General features: G+C 50.3%; 1 non-coding gene across 1 annotated transcript; it reads left to right on the forward strand.

Moving 5' to 3' along the window:
* The first annotated feature begins 2055 nt into the window (after positions 1–2055).
* Positions 2056–2154, forward strand: LOC111527431. Its single transcript, XR_002726662.1, has one exon. It is a non-coding gene; the product is annotated as a small nucleolar RNA U13 (small nucleolar RNA).
* Positions 2155–12333: the final 10179 nt, after the last annotated feature.

Genomic DNA, 12333 nt, shown 5'->3' on the forward strand with positions numbered 1-12333 from the left:
TTGAGACTGAGTCTTGCTCTGTCACCTAAGCTGGAGTGCAATGGCACAATCTTGGCTGGCTGCAACCACTGCCTCTGGAGTTCAAGCGATTCCCCTGCCTCAGCCTGCCTAGTAGCTGGGATTACAGGTGCCCACCACCATGCCTGGCTACTTTTTGTATTGTAGTAGAGACGGGGTTTCACCATGTTGGCCAGGCCAGTCTCGAACTCCTGACCTTAGGTGATCTGCCCGTCTTGGCCTCCCAAAGTGCTGGGATTACAGGTATGATCCACCACGTCTGGCCCCAGTTGGCTGTTTAAAAAGCAGTTCTCGGCCAGGTGCAGTGGCTCACGCCTGTAATCCCTGGCTCGTGGGCTGCCTCACCGCAGTCTCTGCCTCCACCTTCATGTGACTTTCTCCTGTCTCTGTGTCTGTTGCTTCTCCGGAGTTTTTGGACTTAGTGCCCACCATATTCAGGTCTGACCTCACCTTACCTTGATTCCATTTGTAAAGGCTCTACTCCCAAATAAGGTCACCTTCAAGGTACCGGGGCTTAGGACTTGGACGTATCGTTTTGGGAGCCACCATTCAGCGCTCGATAGTGGGGAAGACGCCTGCACACAGGGAGACAGCCAGTGCCCGTCTCGACCCTCAGCACATGGGGCCATTTGCAAAAACCAGAAATGTTCCACGGAAAAGCGAGGAGAGCAGACACCCTCCTGGGGAATAGCTGTGAAACCTCAAGAACGCAGAGCCCCACATTTCCTTAAATGAAGACAGTGAGAAATCTTGATCCAAAACATCCCAAGAACAAAGCCCAGGGCTGCTGGTGTCTTCTCCCCGTATCTCAGGTCAGGCTTCAACACGCTTCGAATCCGGGCCAGCCTGCTTTTAACCCCTGCTGGCGGTGTGTGCGCCCGGAGGCCTCAGCTCCCTTGGGCTCCTCCCCAAAGTCAACAGGCTCAGGCTACAGGGCCCTTTGTGCAAGGGCAGCCTGCTCTGTCAGGTTACAGGGCTCTCTGTGCCTGTTCCGCTCACCCACAGCCTGCAGGGCCTGAGGCTGGCCCCCACCCACTGTGCAGGGGCTTTGGACACGTGCCTTGCACACAGCTCCATCCCAGCCCCACTTCCCGCTTGGAGCCTGGCACCTCCAGTCTTTGCCCGCAGGCCTTGGGTGGGCAGCCCGAGCTTGCCTGTAGCCTGGGAGAGAGCCTGAAGAGGGGAAGAGACTGTGAATCAGGTTCCCGGGACGGGGGCGGGTCTGGAAGGTCATCCCAGTGGGAGGCGGTACCACCAGCTTCAGAGTCAGCCTAGAGTTGGGGTCTAACCCAGCTCTGCCTCTTTCTGGGAGGAGGAACTCGTAGCAGCTCAGTTTCCTCATCTGTAAAATGGGATAATGGGAGCAGCCCTCCATAGGGTTGTGGTGGGTTACAAAGAAAACGCAAGGCCTGGCTGTCAACAGATGATGGCTGTAGCTTTTATTACGTTGATGCAAAAATCACTGAAGTTTTTGCTATTGAAAGTAATGGCAAAAACCGCAATGACTTTTGCACCAACGTAACTTTATCCTCGGCCTCACGTTCCTCATTTGCAGATTGAGGAAAACAACCTCCAGACCTGGTCCAAATCCTGCTGCTGCCTCCACTCCTGGGGTGATTATTCTGTGCCTGCTCTGAACTGGCAGGCACAGCTGGTCCTCACTCGTTTGGGACACTGCAGTCCCCAAGGCAGCTGAACCCTCTCTTCCCTGTTCCTTCAGGGCCAGCCCCTGGCCTGAGGTCAGCCTCCTGGGCTGGGACCTGGCACTGGGCACTGGGCTCAACGTGGGGCTGCTGCCGTCTGCAAAGTCTTGATGCTTTTTGGACAAGGGACCCGCGTGTTCGTGTTGAACTGGGTCCCCTCAAATCATATGGCTTGTCGTGCACTGGCCTAAAGGGATTCTAGAGCTTCCCTCACTCAGAAGCCAGGACCATGGTCAGGTGGGAGGAGAAGAGAAAGGAGGAAGGATGCCCCAGCTCCCACGGAGGGGACTACAGAGTGGAAAGCAGGGAGCCAGGGATGGAAAGGCTCGAACAGATCCTCTGTGGCACATCAACAGGACGACCGAGATTTCATCCTCCTGGGCGGGTTGTGCCTCCCTCAAACCTTGCTACTGGGCGCATTACCTGTCCAACATGAAAAAGAAGAAATGAGAAAAAAAAAAGGAAAGAAAGAAAGAAAGGAAGGAAGAAAGAAAGAAGGAAGGAAGGAAGGAAGGAGAAAGAAAGAAGAAAGGAAGGAAGGAGAAAGAAAGAAGGAAGGAAGGAGAAAGATGGAAAGAGAGAGAGAAAGAAAGAAGAAAAAGAAAGATGAAGGAAACAAAGAAAGAAAAAGAAAAGAAAGAAAAGAAAGGAGGAAAGAAAGAAAAGAAGAAAGATAGGAGAGAAAAAGAAAAGGCTCAGGCTGGGCGCAGTGGCTTACACCTGTAATCCCAACACTTTGGGAGGCCGAGGCAGGTGGATCACCTGAGGTCAGGAGTTCGAGACCAGCCTGACCAACATGGTGAAACCCTGTTTCTACTAAAAATATAAAACTTAGCTGGGGGTGGTAGCAGGCACCTGTAATCTTGGGAAGCTGAGGCTGAAGTATTGCTTGAACCCAGGAAGCAGAATTTGCAGTGAGCCAAGATTGTGCCACTGCACTCCAGCCTGGGTGACAGGGAGAGACACCGACTCAAAAGAAACACACACACACACACACACACCAGAAAAAGGAACAAAGAGAGAAGACTCAAACAGGGCAAATTCCAAAACCTGCACTGTTGCTCTAGTTTTTGCACTGGGGGCGCATGAAACAAGGCGCATGGATGGCGTCTTGGGGCGTTTTGGCTCTGGGGGGAGAAGGAGGTTCTTGGAGGGCTGGGATGGGGCCGAGGGAAAGACTCCAGGTTGGAGCTGCGTGGGAGCCTCTCACATTGGGGCGGTTGCTGCAGCCTCTTTGCTGAGTCCTTAAGGGAACTGCCAAGCAGACTATGCTCAAAGGTCATCACGGCAGGGCAGGCCTCGAGGGGTCCCCACAACTGAGTCTCTGATGTCACCCCATGCAGGCTGGCAATGCTCCCCTGGAGGCTGCCCACTGTGGTTTGGGCCAAGAGTCCCATTCCCTCCTTTTCTCCTGGTCTTCCTTCCTTGACTCCTGAGTGCTACTGCCCATGTAGCCACACTGTGCCCAAGGGGATGGCCACCCTCCCTGCGTCACCCCCACTGGCCCCTTGGCCCCTGTGATAAAGTCAACATTTCTACCCTTTGGTCCCAGGCTCTGCATATTGTCCCCTTCCATGCCCCCAGCCTGTGGTGCTCCAAGTCAGCCAAGAGACCCCAGGCTCACCCCAGTTACAGCGTCCCGGCTGCCATGGCGGTGTCAGCGCTGTGGATATGAACTCACTGGCTCTGGTTCTTTATACAAAACCTATATATACATATTCCTCCTGAAATATCCTGAAACTTCAAAAGACAGAGAAAAGCTTAATCGCCCCTGTAATTCCAACATCCAGAGAAAATCTCTTGTAACAGGCTGGTGTCTTTTCAGGGTTGGCTGCAGGCAGTATGTGCTGTTTTAAAGCATGAGACAAAGTGTGTGGGTTTGGGTCCTGCACCCCTCACTTCACATCACAGCGTGAACACCTGCCCCCCTGACCACCACCCCTTAGTCTCTACTGGGACTGGGGAGCTGAGGGGCTGGCTGCTGGGGAACGGGTGAAGGCAGAGGACGCTCCTGGCTCCCCAGGGCACTGATATTCTACATATACACATAAGGATTTTCAGTGCTAAAATACTGTTTTAATGTATATGTTTGTGTGTAGTGCAGCCCACTTAAGAGACAATGTGTGCCAAGGCTGCATGCACACGTGAGCCGCACTACATACGAACATATACATTACTTACATTACTTAGTGGTATATTTTGATGATCTCTGAGTATTGCCCGTCCCCAATTCCCTACATCTCCCTAGAAAGGAAGCTTCCTGGAGGAGGTCACCCCTGCTCTCACCGACGTGCCCACCCCTCCCCCTTACCCTCTCCTTCTCACCGACGTGCCCACCCCTCCCTATTGCCCCCTCCCTCTCACCCATGTGTCCCCACGCTGCTCGAAGTGTTCGAGGCGAGCTCCTGATGACTGGGAAGGCCATGTTCCTGGACTTGGGGCCCAGCAGTCAAGGGCGTGTGACCCCAGGGCTTTCCATATAGAGCACCAGCCCCGGGGGTCATTTTCAGATCACACATAGAACAGGAAAAAAAAAAAAAGGGGGGGGGGGGGGGGGGGGAGAGAAAGTAAGGAGAGAAAAAAGTTGAGGAAAGGTAAAATAGAATTGGAAGAGAAATGACTCTGAGTTTAAAGGCAGCAGTGATCACAGGAGAGGAAGGAGGAAGGAGGGAAAGAGATTTTGGAGAAAGAAGGAACAAAACGCACCCCACACTTACTGAACGTTCTCCCCCAGCTGGCTTGGTTCTAAGAATGTTGCATAGCAGCTCATTTACGCTTCACAACAACTCTCTGAGTGGATGTCATTATTGTCTCTGTTTTCTGGGTGGGAAGAAAGAAAAGCACAGAGAGGTTAAGTGACTTGCCCGAGGTCACACAGCCAGTGGCGACAGAGCTGGGACTTGTACCCAAGGAGGAGTCCTCTTGACCCCTAAGTTACAGACTAGAGTGGAGGATGGGACATTGGTTGAGCACCTGACCCTCCCCTTCACCCCTTGTCCCAAAGGGAGGGACAGAAGGGCTGGCTGAAAGAGCCTGGGGCAGTGTGGGGCCAGCCTGGGGAAACCCCACCACGAGCCTCCAAACTGGATGTCTTCTCAGTATCAAGGTCATGGGGCCACGCTTCTCTTGTTATTTTAAAGCAAACGTGGACAGTTATGCAACAGAACGACTATATTCCACAGCCTTCAGAGATCACACAGACGTCATCGAAGACAGTTTCAACTCCGAGGAGACGAATCAGGATGCAACTTGGTTTTCCTCTGCCCCAGGTGGGGCTCGGTTCCAGGAAAGATTTGCGAGGTGCTGGCTAGCCAATTGTCTTCATTTCACAGCTGCAGGAGGTCTGCCTGGGGAAGTTCCGGGACTTTCCCAAATACTGATATGAGTAATTAGTGGCAGAGCTGGGATAGAAGCCAGATTTTCTTTTTCTCAAATATTCAGCCACTCCAGGCTGTCTCCAGTGGGCTTGCCTGGGGTTAGACCAGTGGAACAAGGTGCCAACCCTATGACTCTGCAGCCAGCGCCACAGCCCCCTGCGTGTTCACTCAGCCGTGTAGGGAAACTGCAGAGGTCGCATGCCCCCCGTGCGTGGCCCAAGGCCCTGCCCTCTGCCCCCTAACCAGCTTGAACATATACCCTGGAGGGCTGCCTTCTTCCATCTGTCAATAGGTTTAACGGGACCAGGTGTAGAGCAGAAGTCAGACTGGGTCTTCACACACGTGGGATGTTCTCAAACTGGGTGTGTCTAACATGGGGTGGGGGTCATCGCAGGCTGGCAGAGCTGGTGATGTTTGTGTGGCTGTTTTGCTTAACCAGGGTAGGATGCGTAATAACTCACTACTTGTGGCAGCCTGCACTGACCAGCCAGATGGACACTGCCATGTGCTAGAGTGGGCTCCCGGGGACACCTGTGGGCTGGGACCTCCCACTCCAGCTGCTGGATGGTGGGAAGGGCCCCATGGGGAGCACTTGGAGGGTCTTGGTGAAGCAGCTATTTGTGAACAGGCCCATTTGTATTTCAGGAATAAGCGGCCCCGCCCTGCTGTCTCCATCCTCAGCCCGGTCTTGGCCCACTGCAGCCTCCACCTCCCTGGCTCAGGTGACTGTTCCTGGGCTCAACAAGAGGCTGTGGCCATCTGTAAAGTCTTCATGCTTTTTGAACAAGGGACCCGCCTCCCGAGTAGCTGGGACTCAGCTGGGACCTCAGCCTCCCGAGTAGCTGGGACTACAGGTGTGCACCACCACGCCTGGCTAATTTTTTTTTTTTTTTTTTCGTAGAGACAGTGATTCACCATGTTGCACCAGGCCCAAGCAATCTCCCTGCCTCAGCCTCCCAAAGTGCTTGGATTGCAGGCATGAGCCACAGTGCCTGACCTGGGCTGAATCTTCTTCAGTGCCTCTCTCCAGGTTGAAGCCAGGGAATGGGTGGTGGCCTAGGTCTTCTGAAGTTTTAAGCAAGCAGGGGCCTCTACAAGCTCCTTAGTGGTTGCTGGCAGGATCCAGTTCTGTGAACCTGAGGGTCTCAGTTCCTTGCTGGCTGTTAGCCAGGGGCTGTCTGTAGTTCCTCGACATGTGGATCTAACACAGCCTCTTGCTTTGCCAAAGTGAGTAAGCTGAGAAGGCCATCGATAGAGAGCCCCGCAAGAAGGAAGTCAGAGGTTTTTGAAACCTAGGGTAGAGACGTTCCCTTCCTCCTGATGCATTCTGTCCATCAGAAGCAAGTCACCAGGTCCAGCCCCACTCATGAGGAAGAAGTCACACAAGGAAGGAAATCTCGAGAGACGATCACTGAGGGTCATCCCAGAGGCTGCCCAGCCAGCCCTGAGTATTCAGGGGGGAGTTAGCTGAACACAGCGGTGATGACTGATGCCCGCCATGCACTGCTTGTTTGCCAGCCCTGTGCTCAAGGCCTTCTGTGAATTACATCTGACTCCAGGACGTGCATCCTGTTGGTCTCCCTGCTCACATCTAGTAGCACAGAGAAGGTTAGGGACTGACGAGGGCAGAGCCTGGTGCAAACCCCCATCCTCTTGATGCCATAGGCTCAATCTGATCACTAGCCGTGATCTTGGCCTTTCTTAAAGTGCAGTGGTTTGCTCTAAGTGGCCTTCCTGAAGAAGGTGGCGTTGGGTACAATTTTGAAGGAAGGAGACGCTGGTGACATAACAATCTGGATGAAGGGTGTTCTCACTGGGGAAATGGCAGGTGCCAAGATGTGGTTCCCTGATGCTGGGCTGTGGAGGTGGTGATATGGCCTGAGGCTAACTCCATTTGCACATTCTGGACACTGCTACCCTCTGGAGATATGCTGCTGCCCTTGCTGTTTGTATTAGTCTGTTTTCATGCTGCTGATAAAGACATACCCAAGACTGGGCAATGTACAAAATAAAAAGGTTTACTGGACTTACGGTCCACATGGCTGGGGAGGCCTCACAATCATGGTGGAAGGCAAGGAGGAGTAAGTCACATCTTATGTAGGTGGCAGCAGGAAAGAGAGGGCTTGTGCAGAGAAACTCCCGTATTTAAACCCATCAGATCTCATGAGACCCACCCACCATCATGAGAACCGCACAGGAAAGACCCACCCCCACGATTCAATCATCTTTCTTGGAGTCCCTCCCGCAACATGTGGGAATTATGGGAGCTACAAGGTGAGATTGGGGTGAGGACACAGAGCCAAACCATATCAATATTCTTGACAACAACCCCATTGCCACCCAGCCAACGTTGACTCTTGGCCTGGGTTTACAGGTGACAAAATGCCAAACAATGACCAAGCCACCTCTCAGAGGCACTCCCGCGACCACGCGCCCTGGCTGGGCTCCGTCCTGCACACAGGCATCATGAACCACAAGTGCAAGACAAATACATTGCACGATGCCAGGAGGAAGTGCACCGGTGTTGGCATCAGCGACCACCTGTACATCTCAGCTAAATCAGTCCTTTCCCCTTCTGGGGATCTGTTCTTCTGTTAGTTAAAGTACAAGGGTCTGCCTGCCTCACACGGATGCTGATGCTATTAGAAGTCAGTTTTCGCTTTGTGTTTCTTGCTCTGGTTCAAGTAAGAGCCGAGAGCCAGAATTTGGAGCCAGAAAGCCAGGAGGTTGACACGGCAGTGGCGGTTCTGTCTGTGGGGCTCTCCCCCAGGTGTGCACTCAGGGAGCCTCATGTACAGATCTAAGCTGTGCTGGCTTGCAGCCGCGGGATGGGGAGGGTATTGGAGTTCCCTATGGCAACGGTGCTAAAGGACCACAAACTGGGTGGTTTAAAACAGTAGAAACAGTTTCCCTCACAGTTCAAGAAGCCAGAAGTCCAAAATCAGTTTCCTTGGGCTGAAACCAGGGTGTGGGCAGGGCTGGTCCCCCTGGACACTCTGGGGAAGGTCCTTCCCTACACCTCCCAGCTTGTGGTGGCTGCCAGCATTCCAGGGCTTGTGGCCACACTGACCCCATCTCTGCCTCCATGGTCACGCAGCCTCCTCTTCCGTAGTGAAGTCTTCCTATGTTTCCCTCTTATAGGGGCTCTTGCAATGCCATTTAGGGCCCACCTGGCTAATCCAGGATAATTTCCCCATCTTTAACTTAATCACATCTGCAAAGTACCTTTTTTTTTTTCCCATGTGATGTCACATTCACAGTTCCAGGTATCCAGATGTGAGTACCTTTTGGGAGCCGTTATTCAGCCTCTGACAGATGGTAACTGCAGGACAAGGAGATGCCCTTGGCCATCTGTTAGGCTCTGGGGCACCTCTGACCTCTGCTCTGCACTGTAGGTGCCCATTGACACCCACAGAGGGCAGTTCTAGACTGGCAAAGTTAAGAAAACATGCTAGGGTTGGAGATGACCTTGGTACCCAGAGGGCACCCCTGGTGACGGTCGTCTCTTCATCTTCTCCTTCCTCCTGTCATACATCAGGGCTACGTGGAACACCAAGCCAACCACCATGCCCACCTCCAACCCAGAAAACACAAACTCCAGGAACGTCCCAGACTGCCATCCTGAGGCAGAACTGGTGTGTGTGTGATGTTCTTGCAGCCCAGGCATCCCAACAGTGGCAGGCACCGCCCGCCTAGGCCTCCCAAAGTGCTGGGATTACAGGCATGAGCCACCGCACACAGCCGATTTCTTCTTTTACTTTAATTTCTGGAATACATGTGCTGAACATGCAGGTTTGTTACATACGTATACTTGTGCCATGGTGCTTTGCTGCACCTATCATCCCTTCATCTAGGTTTTAAGTCCGCATGCGTTACGTATTTGTCCTAATGCTCTCCCTGCACTTTACCCCGACCCCGACAGGCCGTGATGTGTGATGGTCCCCTCCCTGTGTCCATGTGTTCTCATTCTTCAACTCCCACTTAAGAGTGAGAACATGCAGTGTTTGGTTTTCGATATAGCAAATTATTTGATATACCGAAGCACTGTGCAAATGATCTCCAGGATTCACAGTAGGAGGACAATTGTGTCAGGGCCCAGAGCAGGATACTCCTAAATACAGCACCTTGGCAGGCTGAGTATTTTAAGCTGGAGGAAACTGGAAAAACCACAGAAGTAGGAAGTTCTCTCTGTGACCTCCTCTCCTTCTCTCCTGAAGACCCTCATGTGACAAGTGTCCTGCCCCACATTCAGAGGAAAAGAATGAAGACCCAGAGACCCAGAGATGAGTCTGACAGGCCTTGCTAAGTTCCCGCTCGTTCATTATGATTAAATCATACCTTCTCTTGGTCCAATGACACTTTGACATGATTGTCCCTTCTTCATGAAATCTAAGCATCAAAATACAGTTTTTCCTGTGTTTTGGGTTCTCTATATCTGAAGACTCATGTATTATGTGAACCTTTGGTTAAATACCTTTGTTGTGCTTTTCTCTTGTTAATCCGTCTTTTGTTATGGGGTATCAGCCATGAACTTAGCAATGGGTGAGGAAGATACTACTTTCCCTCCCCTATCATTGCTGCCCTTGCAGTCTGTTTTGCAAAGAGGTCTATATTACGAACAAGGCTCATATAATGAAGAGGAGGATAACAAGTTATACCAACAGAATGGCCAGAAATTTATCAAAAGAATGAACAAATTTCCCTCCCCCTACCCCAGCACTCAGCAGCACACACACTACAGAAAAAGGATTTAAAGAAATCACACCAATATCTCAACCGTGGTTCTCTAGGGAGTGGCAATATGTGTAACTTCTTTTCCTTCACTTTTTATAGAGATTGTGACTTGCAGCATGGATGAAATCCTTGCGGCTTGGCCTGCAGCACTGAGCAAAGACAAACCTTGCTCTATCTCAAACCTAGAACCATGAGCTTTGGAGTCCTTTGAAAGCACCCTGAGTCTCTTATGTGTGAGCAAGCACTCTCTTATTTTTGCTGGTTTACTCTGGGAGGAGGGCAGCCAAGCTAACTTTCCCAAGGGCATACCTTCAAGTTTCCAAGCTACTTGAGTCTCAGGGCGAGCACAGACTTATCTAGGATTATTCACCCAGTAACAGAAATGGCTCTTTGAGAAGTCTTTCTACCGCAGTGCCAGCAGTAACCCTTGGTTGAAATGTAAATGATTAACACATTCTATGGAAAAGGACATAGAAAGCCCATTAATGCTATATCATAGGACCTACAGATATTATTTGCTGTTGCTTAATATACTTGCAAAGTATAAAGGCTATAAATGTCCAGGGAGACATGCCAACAAGTACCATATTTGCACTGCAGTTTTACAGATTAGATAGAAAGTAAACGGCATGGCTCATATTTCAAAGAGTTTCTTAACATCTATTGTCCATTTGACAAAGGAATGTTACCGACTTAGGCGGAAAGGTTCTTTCTGAGAACTGAAAAATCTGGTGCCAGCTAGACCCCCTCCCAAAGCCACACTAGAAGTCCCCTCTCGGTCCCACAGTGACTTTACAGAACTTGTTTTTCTGGAAGGAGGTTACCACCTCTTCAGCCTTTGTGCTAATGATCAACCAGGTTAAGTATCGCAATGACGGGAACAGAATATTCCAAGGACGTCGTTGCCCTTCTTCAGTTGCTAGGTAACACCTCCTTCACCGGAGATGGACAAAACAGGTCAGGGGAGATACCAAAAAGAAGGCTTCTAATTTCAGGTCAGCCCCACTGTCCCTTTGAAGCAGACAGGACAGGCGAGACTCTCTGGGGGCCACCTACTCAAGTGGCATCGTTGTCCTCTTGTCTCCAGAGTCCTCGATTCGATGGAATCTACAGTGAAGCCCCTGGGTGCCTCACCCCCCGGCGGTGAGGCGCCCCCCGCGATCCAGACCCCAGTCGCGGCCCCGCCCTGCCCCCCCGTGGCTGGGGGCCATGGTGGACTCACAGCCTGTTTCTGATATTGTGAGTAATATCATCTCCCCCTCTGGAAATCATGAACTCTTTCACAGACGGGTGTACGTCCCCAGTGTGTACACCCTCAGAGGGTGTACACCCGTCTGTATTGGGAGTCATCATCCTCTTTATCCCTGAATATTAAGAACAGTATCCCAGGAGTGTTTCTACTCCCTGCGATATTGGGTGTCATATCCTCCTCTCCCACGCGGAAATTCGAAGCAATATCACTGGGGGCGAGTACACCTATTGTGATATTTAAAGTAATATCATCCTCTTCCCGGTGGATATCAGGAACAAATCCATTAAATATTAATATTACTAAATATCATTAAATTAATGGTAATTATCGATATTAATGATCACAATAGAGATAGTAAAAATTAATACTGGTTTGAAATGTGAATGATTTGTAATAATAAATAGTAATATTGCTATTAATAATAAAATTACGATATCAGCAATTAATGTTACTTAAAACAATACAAAGTGATGCTGGTAATAAAATAACGATTAGTATTAGGAACTAATAATATTGTTAAATGACATTATATTAATAATTAATTTTAAGAGTGCATAATCATGTATTTAAAATAATTATCCATAATTAATAATGGTATCCTATTAATTATTAGTAGCATTGATAAATATTAAAATCGATCATTGATGTTTAATGGTCATATTATTACTCCTAATATCACAGGCAGTGTACACCTACCTGTGATGTTGTTCCTAATATCCAGGGACGGAGAGCATGACTTTAGTTTTAATATCGCAGTAGGTGTACACTCACCTGGTGACACTGATCCTAATATCCAGGGGTGTAGAGTATGACATGACTCCCAACATAGCAATGAATGGACAGCCAGCCGGTAATATTACTCCTAATATTCCCGGAAGAAGCCTATGCTATTGCTCCCAATATTGCAGGGAGGGTACAGCTCTTCTGTGATATTGTTCCCAGTATCAGGAGGGGAAGAGGATGATAAGAATTCGCAGGTTGTGTTCACCCGCCCCGTGATAGTGTTATTAATATCCCGGAAGGGAGAAGGTGATATAACACTCCGTACAGCAGGAGGCGAACACCCAGCCTGGGATATTGTTCCTAATATCCATGGAGGGCAGAGGCTAATATTACTCCCAATATGGCAGAGGGTGTACATCCACCCTGTGACGTTCTTCTTAATATTACAAGGCCAGGAGATTGATATTACTCCCAGTATCGCAGACACTGTACAACCCCGTGTGATACGCTTCCTGATATCCGGAAG

Source organism: Piliocolobus tephrosceles, chromosome 19 (assembly GCF_002776525.5).
Source record: "Piliocolobus tephrosceles isolate RC106 chromosome 19, ASM277652v3, whole genome shotgun sequence".
Lineage (NCBI taxonomy): Eukaryota > Metazoa > Chordata > Mammalia > Primates > Cercopithecidae > Piliocolobus > Piliocolobus tephrosceles.